Source organism: Hordeum vulgare, chromosome 5H (assembly GCF_904849725.1).
Source record: "Hordeum vulgare subsp. vulgare chromosome 5H, MorexV3_pseudomolecules_assembly, whole genome shotgun sequence".
NCBI lineage: Eukaryota > Viridiplantae > Streptophyta > Magnoliopsida > Poales > Poaceae > Hordeum > Hordeum vulgare.
In genome coordinates this window covers 113745691-113754895 of record NC_058522.1, presented here as the reverse complement: position 1 = coordinate 113754895, position 9205 = coordinate 113745691, and positions in this window count along the sequence as shown.

Here is a 9205-nt window from a genome sequence, read left to right as displayed (position 1 = left end):
ATGAAAGTTCCACCGGAGGCGGAGTCCAAGATATTTCTAGAAGAAAAATTCAAACCAGCATAGAAGATTTGTATAACCATCCAAAGACTCAAGCCATGAGCGGGACAATTTCTAATCATCAATTTCATTCTCTCCCAAGATTGTGCAACATGTTCATGATCTAGTTGCTTAAAATTCATGATATCATTACGGAGAGACATAATCTTAGCCGGTGGAAAATACTTGGATATATAAGCATCTTGGCACTTGTTCCAAGAATCAATACTATTTTTGGGCAAAGATGAAAACCAAGTTTTTGCTCGATCTCGCAATGAGCACGGAAATAGCTTCAATTTAATCACATCATTATCCACATCTTTCTTCTTTTGCATATCGCATAACCCAATGAAGGTATTAAGATGGGATGCGACATCTTCAATAGGAAGGCCGGAGAATTGCTCCTTCATAACAAGATTCAGCAAAGCAGCATTGATTTCATATGATTCCGCACTAGTGGAGGGAGCAATCGGAGTACTAATAAAATCATTATTATTAGTATTCAAGAAGTCACAAAGTTTGGTGTTTTCAGTCATGGTGACTTCATCAAGTAGACAAGCACACAAGCGAACAGAAAGCAACTGAAAGAAAAGGGCAAACGAAAAAGGCAAATATTTTTGTAAATTTTTGTTTTTCAGAAGTGGGGGGAGGAAAACGAGAGGCAAAAAAAGTAAATGCAAGAGATGAGTTTGCGACGGTTACTTGGATAATTTTTACTTAGAATAATCCCCGGTGCCAGAGATTGACACGTTGGAGGAAGACTATTCTTGACTTGATGCTCCCCGACAATGGCGCCAGAAATTGGCACGTTGACAAGAGACTATTCTTGACTTGATACTCCCCAGTAACGGAGCCAGAAATTGGCACGTTGACGGGAGACTATTCTTGACTTGATACTCCCCGGCAACGGCGCCAGAAATTATTCTTCCTACCTCTTGAGCTTGCATTGGTTTTTCCCTTGAAGAGGAAAGGGTGATGCAGCACAGTAGCAGTACGTATTTCCCTCAGTTTGAGAACCAAGGTATCAATTCAGTAGGAGTATCAAGCCAAGTCTCCAAAGTACCTACGCAAAAACAGCAAACTTGCACCCAAAGCTACAAAGGGGTTGTCAATCCCTTCACGATTGATTGCAAGGTGAGATCTGAAGGCGGAAAGTGCAACAAAGTAAAAGTGTAGGGCTGAAAATATGATGTGAAGTAGACCCCGGGGCCATAGTGTTCACTAGAGGCTTCTCTCATGATAGCAAATATTACGGTGGGTGAAAGAATTACTGTCAAGCAATTTATAGAACCACACAAAGTCATGACGATATCTAAGGCAATGATCATACATATAGGCATCACGTCCGAGACAAGTAGACCGATACTTTCTGCATCTACTACTATTACTCCACACATTGACCGCTATCTAGCATGCATCTAGTGTATTGAGTTCATGACAAACAGAGTAACGCCTTAAGCAAGATGACATGATGTAGAGGGATTAATTCATGCAATAGATATAAACCTCATCTTTTTACCCTTGATGGCAACAACACGATGCGTGCCCCGCTGCCCGTTCTGTCAATGGGTGAGGTCACCGCACGGTATGAACCCAAAACCAAGCACTTCTCCCATTGCAAGAATTATAGATCAAGTTGGCCAAACGAAACCCACAACTCGAAGAGAATAAGAAGGATATGAAATCGTGCATATAAGAGATGAGAAGAAACTCAAATAAGATTCATAGATAATCTGATCATAAATCCACAATTCATCGGATCTCGACAAACAAACCGCAAAAGAAGATTACATCGGATAAATCTCCATGAAGATCATGGAGAACTTTGTATTGAAGATCCAAGAGAGAGAAGAATCCATCTAGATACTAGCTATGGACCCGAAGGTCTATGGTGAACTACTCACGCATCATCAGAGAGGCAATGGTGTTGATGAAGAAGCCCTCCGTGTCCGGATCCCCCCTCCGGCAGGGCATCAGAACGTGCCCCAGATGGGATCTTGCGGAGACAGGAGCTTGCAGCGGCGGAAAAGTATTTTCGTGGCTCTCTCCCGTGGTTTTAGTTTTTTCGGGGATTTATAGGCAGACGAAGTAGGGCAAAGGAGCCACAGGGGGCCCACAAGCCTACTAGGAGCCCCCCAGGCCACGGCTAGGGGGCTTTTGGCCTCCCCTGGTGCCCTCTGCCTTGGTTCTCAAGCTCCGTGCGTATCTTCTGCTCCGGAAAAAATCGTTTCGGTGGTTTTATTCCGTTTGGACTCCGTTTAATATTCTCCTCTGAAAAAGGTCAAAAACACGGAAAAACAGGAACTGGCACTTGGCACTGAGTTAATAAGTTAGTCCCAAGAAAGATATAAAATGCATACAAAACATCCAAAGTTTGACAAGATGATAGCATGGAACCATAAAAAATTATAGATATGTTAGTGACGTATCACTACCAAGCGCCCTTGCGATACTACCTCAGGGTAGCGCCCAACTGCCACGGAAGTAAAATATTACTACCATGTTTAGCTTCGCTCAAACTGCAGCTGTGCAAAAGTCCGAGGGAGTGCTGGTAAAAAAACTACTACCGCCCAGAACACGGTACTACCGCTGGCACTTGCGGTACTACTGCTAGTACCAGCGGTACTACCGCTCGTCATTTGCACAGACATGGGGAAACAAGCTGGGGCTCCATTGAAGTGAGGGAAAGGTGGTGCAATAAAACAGATGTGTACGTATTCATTCCACCCAAGCCTTTCTGAAACGGACCCCTGTACGGCTTTCCTACGACTCAAACCCACCGAAGAAAAATGCAGAAAGTGACCGTCTTTGATTGACTACGAGGGGCACCGAATCATCTTATGCCTAGTCATGAATTATCTGAAATGCTCAACGCACACGATTAGTCCGTATAGGCATTGTCATCAATCACCAAAACCACACAGGGAGAAATATGCCCTATCAATCTCCCCCTTTTGGTGAATTGATGACAATACATGATTTGCATAAAAGGATATAAAAATAACATATGCAATCCTAAAATCAATAAACTAGAGAGAGGCTCCCCCTTGATGTGTCCATACTTAGAGAAATGCCATGGACTACAAAGCACATAACCTAGGAATATCACTCCCCTAGATGTTATAGACGAGGCACTCCTTGCAACAAATTGATTAAACACTAAGCATGGAATCAAGGCATAACATGTGAGCATGAAGATAAGGGCACATAATAAATAGACTCACGGGCTACTAACATACTTGATAATAATGAGACAATAAAGATAGAGGAGTGATAGCATATGTCTCACACCATATGATCGAGTACGTCTCCTGGTCTCACACTCACAATAAAACCAACCGAAGTAACAACGAAAGTTCAATGAATAAGGAGACACGGAAAACAAAGGAACTCGCAAATCCTCACTCTCTCCCCCTTTGGCAGCGAGATGCCAAAAAGACAAAGAGGACGCCTAAAACACAGGTGGTAGCTCATGCTGCAGAAAGATCAACCATCAGACTCATCCTCAGACTCATCAGACGCATCAGAATCATCCCACTGAATTTTCTTCTTCTTCATCCAAGCAGCATCAGGAGTGATGTCCTTCTCACACCCACTAGAGATGTGCACGTCGAGCTTGCTCAAAATCATCTTGTCGCGCTGACGGCTCACCATCTTAGCAACATGAGTCGTATACTGTCCCTTGGCCTGCATGCAAAACAGGGTCTTCATCCTGTCCTTGAGCTTCTTGGCCCAAGATGGCTCAGTAGAGGAAGGCACATGTGTCTCTGGACTGCCCTCATCCTCAGCCTCAGCCTCAGTCTCATCATCATCAACCTCCATGTGGGAAGCAACAGGTGTAGTGGTAGTGTTGGCCCACTTGTTCTTCTCACGCAGCTTAATGGCCTCATGGCCGATCCAGTCGGGAGCATGAAAGACCACGTCTGGAAAGGCTTTCGACCACTTCTCCCTAATCAAGTAGAACAAATAAGTTCCATAGATGGGGACCTTGCAGTGAAACACGGTCGACTGAAGCTCACTCCACATGACATGGGACACATCAAGCGGTCGAGGAGTGCGAGCCCGCCCTTTCTCACACATGAGAAGCATGTCGACCAGATAAGAATACACCCGGTCCTTGTTGCCAACACGAGGAAAGACCGTGTTGCGAATGATTCTGTGCATGACATCAAGAAACTGTTTCAGCACATGAGTGGGCTCACTAGTGGAGGACACCTCCTCAATAAAGTATGGCAGCAACTTTTCCATAGGGGCAGCACTAGGGTTCGCGTGTGGGCGCAAATCAACTAGCTGATCAAGCCCCTCACCACGAATGTTCAGAAGGTACATGAACTCTTTCTAGGTACCATACAACCTCTCCCCATTAGTCATCCAAGTCATTGTGTGAGCCGCATCAGGGTGTAAGTGAACAGTAACAAAGAATTGAGCCACAATCTCAAGTTCAAAATCAAGCTGAAACGAGATGATCTCCTCGATCCCAAGCTCCTCCACCATGTCCAGAGATTCACCAAAGTACGTTGGGTCCTTCTTGAGATGATCCAAGTCAATCCACTGAACAGGTACATATATGTTCTTCATGGTCTTGATCACATCTTGATAGATAAACTCTTGTTGCTTGGACCAAAAAAGCTCACAGCCCGGGAGATGAACCCTCTCGATGACATAGGGGTCGCGCTTCTCGCGAATCTGAAACACAACGTGTGGTGTACCATCCCAACTGACAATCTGTTCCTTGTTCGTGTTAGAAGGCCTCTTGAAGTTGTGCTTCCGAGCCTGGGATCCCTTAGGTGCCTCCTCTTGATTGTGAAATGCTTGGATTTGGTATCTCGAGAAGGATTCGAGCTCCTAGAGCCACCACCTATGACACACAACGCAAAAAACACCAGAACGTCGAAAGAAGTCAATGCAAAGAGCAAAGCAAACCGGAAAACCCCCATAGAAATGAGAATTAGTAGGGCAAAGCATGTGAATTCACGGTCCAGCGGTAGTACCAGAGTCCAAGCGGTAGTAAAGTTTTACTACCGCGCTGACCGCGGTAGTACCGTAGTTCACTCGGTAGTAAATTTTTACTACCGCACTGACCGCGGTAGTACCACTCCAGGGTGCGGTAGTACCGCAGTTCAGGTGGTAGTAAATTTTTACTACCGCGCTCACTGCGGTAGTACCGCTCCAGGAGTAACGGTAGTACCGCAAGGGCGAAAACTGCAAGATCTGACACTCCAATCTTCAGATCTGGTACTATCGTAGACCAAAACTAACATGTTGTATCCTACTAAGTAGCATTTCTACCACACAAGCACTCCCCAACCCTCCATTCATGAAAATATTGTGCCACAAAACGACGAAATCAACTGACATGCCCTAACCCTAGATCCAACACAAACGAAACAAAGAGAAGAGAGCTAGGGGCAATAACGGGTTCCATGGCATGAGGGAGAGGAGGGAGACGATCCCACCAAACGGAATGGGAGGGGAGTTGTCACAACCCTAGATTTCGGCTTGTTTGTCATTGCATTTCATGCATGCATTTTTATTTTTCTTTGGAATTTGATTTCAGGAATGATCAAGCCTCACAAATAATTTCTGTCAAAAGAGCAACATAAAAATTGCTTCAAATTGATCCAAGAAAATGTCCCTGATTTTCTAATAAGTTATTGGACTGAGATAAAAATTTCAACCAATATTTTAGGATCACGGGAACATTTTATATTGGGAATTTGAATTAATTTAGACCCTATTTGCATTGGATATATCTCCTATATAAAGAATATCTGTCCAAAAAATTACACAGAATTATCGTGTGGCTTTGGACAAGTCCATATGACCACGTATTTATATATATATTAATTAAACCAAAACAAAATTGCAGAAATTAGAGAACGAATAAAAAGAAAGAACCTTACCTGACTTACCTGGAGTTTTGGCCCAGCCCACCAGGGGCGAGGAGGTCATCTTCCTCCTCCCGCTAGTGTGCACGTGCGGTGTCGCCCGCGCATGCGCCCGCCTCCACCTATTGCTTCCACCTCCTGCTGCCTCCCCGTCCTCATCCTCCTCACCAGGAGACGCGGAGGACCCCCTAGTTCATTTCCCTCTCCCTCTGGTTCCTCTCCTTCCATGTGCTCTCTTTCCCCTCGCCATTGTCCAAGCCTTACTCGAGCAAGTCACCGTTGTCCGCGTAGCCCCAGCCTCCCTTTGCCTCCCAAAGAAGCCCACAGGAACCGCCTCGTCGCCTTGATCCACCTCCCGGTGGATCCTCGCGCCCCAAGATTGCAAAGCCACCGGCGCCGAGAGCTCCTCGACGCCGGCCATGTCGCCATCGTCATTGTCCTCCTCTAACCACGTGCCCGAGCTCGGGAATGAGCTCCTGGAGCTCCGTAGATGTCGTAGAGCCCCTCACCCACCTCGCTTGTACCCTCAACCCCGCACCTGGCCAAGTCCGAGCCACTGTCGCCTCTGACCTCGTTGCCGGCGTGGATTCCGACGACCATTTGGTCCAGCTCCTCCACCTATTGATGCGGCCGAGGTGCAGCTACCCGTAGCACCTCCCTACGTGCCAAATAATGGCCGGAGGAAGAACTCCGGCGCAAAGACGCCATCGGACTGGTCTTCGTCGGCCAACTCCAGTGACAATGACATGGCACCATCATTAGGTGTTAATCACCTAGTTAGTTAGGCCATAGTCAATGACAGACATGACCCACACCTAACTATTTTGATTAGTGGAGTAAATAAACTTTGTTGATTAGATGTGACACTGATGTGTGGACCCCACATGTCAGGTTTGACTTTGACCAGGTTAGTTGACCTGATGACGCAAGCATGACCTCAGGTGACGCATTAATGATTTTCAGGATTAAAAACAAATCAGGAAAATCCATAAAATACCTAAAACTTAAAAAACATAGAAAATAAAATATAACTCCAATTGAAATAAATAATATATTAAAAATTATCAGAAAATGCAAGGAGTCTGTTTATGGCATTTCCATGCATGTTAGAACAACTTTTGTCCTCTGTTTTGGACAAATCAAATAAATGACATTTAAATATCCACATATGAAGTTTGAATTTGAACGTTGGTTAAAACCAACTTCATTTAGTGTTGTTGCTAGATGCATTAGCTCAATCAACAACGTATTGCCATGTCATGATCATGCATCGTAGTGTTTCATTTCCGTGAAATAAATGTTGTCCTTTTTCTGTTCGCCGGTGTTGTTCTGTCTCGGTAGACGATGGTTTCGATGATGTGACTATTGACATTAATGAAGAGAAGTATTATCTTTAGAACTGTCAGGCAAGCAAACCCCCTTGAGCATATTGATATAAACCCACTTTCTCGCTCCTGCTCTCTTTTAGTGCATTAGGACAACATCGATTCAACTATTATTTGTTCTCGGTAGTTGAATCCATTCCTTTGCATGATTTGTTTTTCCCACAGTAAATAGTTGAAACCACTTAGCATGAGTAGCAACTGCTTGAGCCTCGATGTGTCTACTCATCCATGCTTGCTTATTGTGCCTGCTATTCTTAGATTTGTGCTGGGTCTGATCCATCTGGACGATGAATCGAAATGGTTGTGTTCATGACCAACACCCAGGCCAGTGCTTCCGCTTGAAGGTTGCCGAGATGCATGACGTGCATATGGTGATAAGTGGTGAGAGCGTGTGTGAAGAAGTATACCCCTGCAGGGTGAATTAATCTGTTCGAATAGCTGCGTCCTCGGATATGGACTACTTGGAAACATTACATGGTACATAGACAACTTGGAATGGATACTCTAAAATATGCAAGATAATTGTGAGTGCTATCGATGGCCTTCTCGTAGGGAGACGAGAGTGTGTCCATAGTGGTGTATTGATTGGTGAATATGTGGAATCGTGTGCGCTATCCCACCTCAAAGAAAGTACTTGTAGTCGTAGTACAGGTTAGCCAAGATTCAAAGCTGGCTTGCTGCAATTAGACCCCACAACCCCTTCATTGATACTGATGCATATGTGTAGCGACCCGACTCAAAAAGAGTCAAGCCTCTGTGTATCTGTGCCATCCCTGGATCAGTATGCTAGCACACATAGTACATCCATGTATATATCAAAGTGCAATCACATGTAAATAACGTTAAATTGATATATACCTCAAAATCTCAGCGGAAGCAGTCAAAGGGAGTGGAGTCCCAAATAACACCAACGGCAGGTTGAGTGCGGACCGTAACCCTGAATCGTACTCTTACTCATCGAAGAAAGTATCTGCAACATAAGACGTTGCAGCCGTGTAGGTCAGCATATGGAATATGCCGGCAAGTCACAAAAGAGAGAGGTGTAAATATTATCTATACTATATGCATATATGGCAGGTGGGGCTGTAAGTTTTTAGCTGAAAGCAAAGTTTTCTCCTACAACAAGAGAGGGGCTAAAAGCAAAATATTACTATGTAGTTGGTTGTTAATGAGATTCTTGCACCAACCAGTTCTCATACCCAAGTTATCAATATTACCCACATCAAATATATATAATAGTGTTGAGAATTCCTGATAATTTCAGTTCCTTTGGCTCAAGTTGTCCATGACCGTGGACACGGCTAATCGATTAGGTTTGAGTACTCTGCAGGGTTTTGCACACGTTCCCTACAAGATTTGATCGCCTCCGAGTATGTCCTCGCACTTCAGGGTGTTTGAAGACCGGATGATCAAAACGTGGTCTTTCAACGGGTCCCTCTGATCCCCTGTCGGTGCCCATCCAATCCTACCGTTCTTCTACATCTGCTAGCACCGCCTGTCCAGAGTCGCCGCGTTGTCCAACCAAGCCAAAGCCCATAATGATTTGTGGTTGTGCAGGTAAGCCTTGGGTCTTGGAAATATGCGTCCATCTCTTTGAGCCTGGGTGAAGCTTTCCGCAAGATGTCATGGCGCTTCCCCATGCATCCCGGGTCGTCCACTGGTTTCTCCAGGGAGCCCATCTAAACCGTCCTTCACCCAGGGGTATTTTTTGTTCTGAGGTCTTGCAAGTCTTGGAGTCTTCAGGTCTTGATTATTAAGTTCTCACAACACTCATGGTAAACACTCAACCCAAACCCCGTCTACTAGGAGCATAGCATATTAACGTTCTGGCCAAAGTAACAAGGGGGTGGGTGCCTACCACATGATACTACATCAAGATCCAAAATTTCCAAGTAC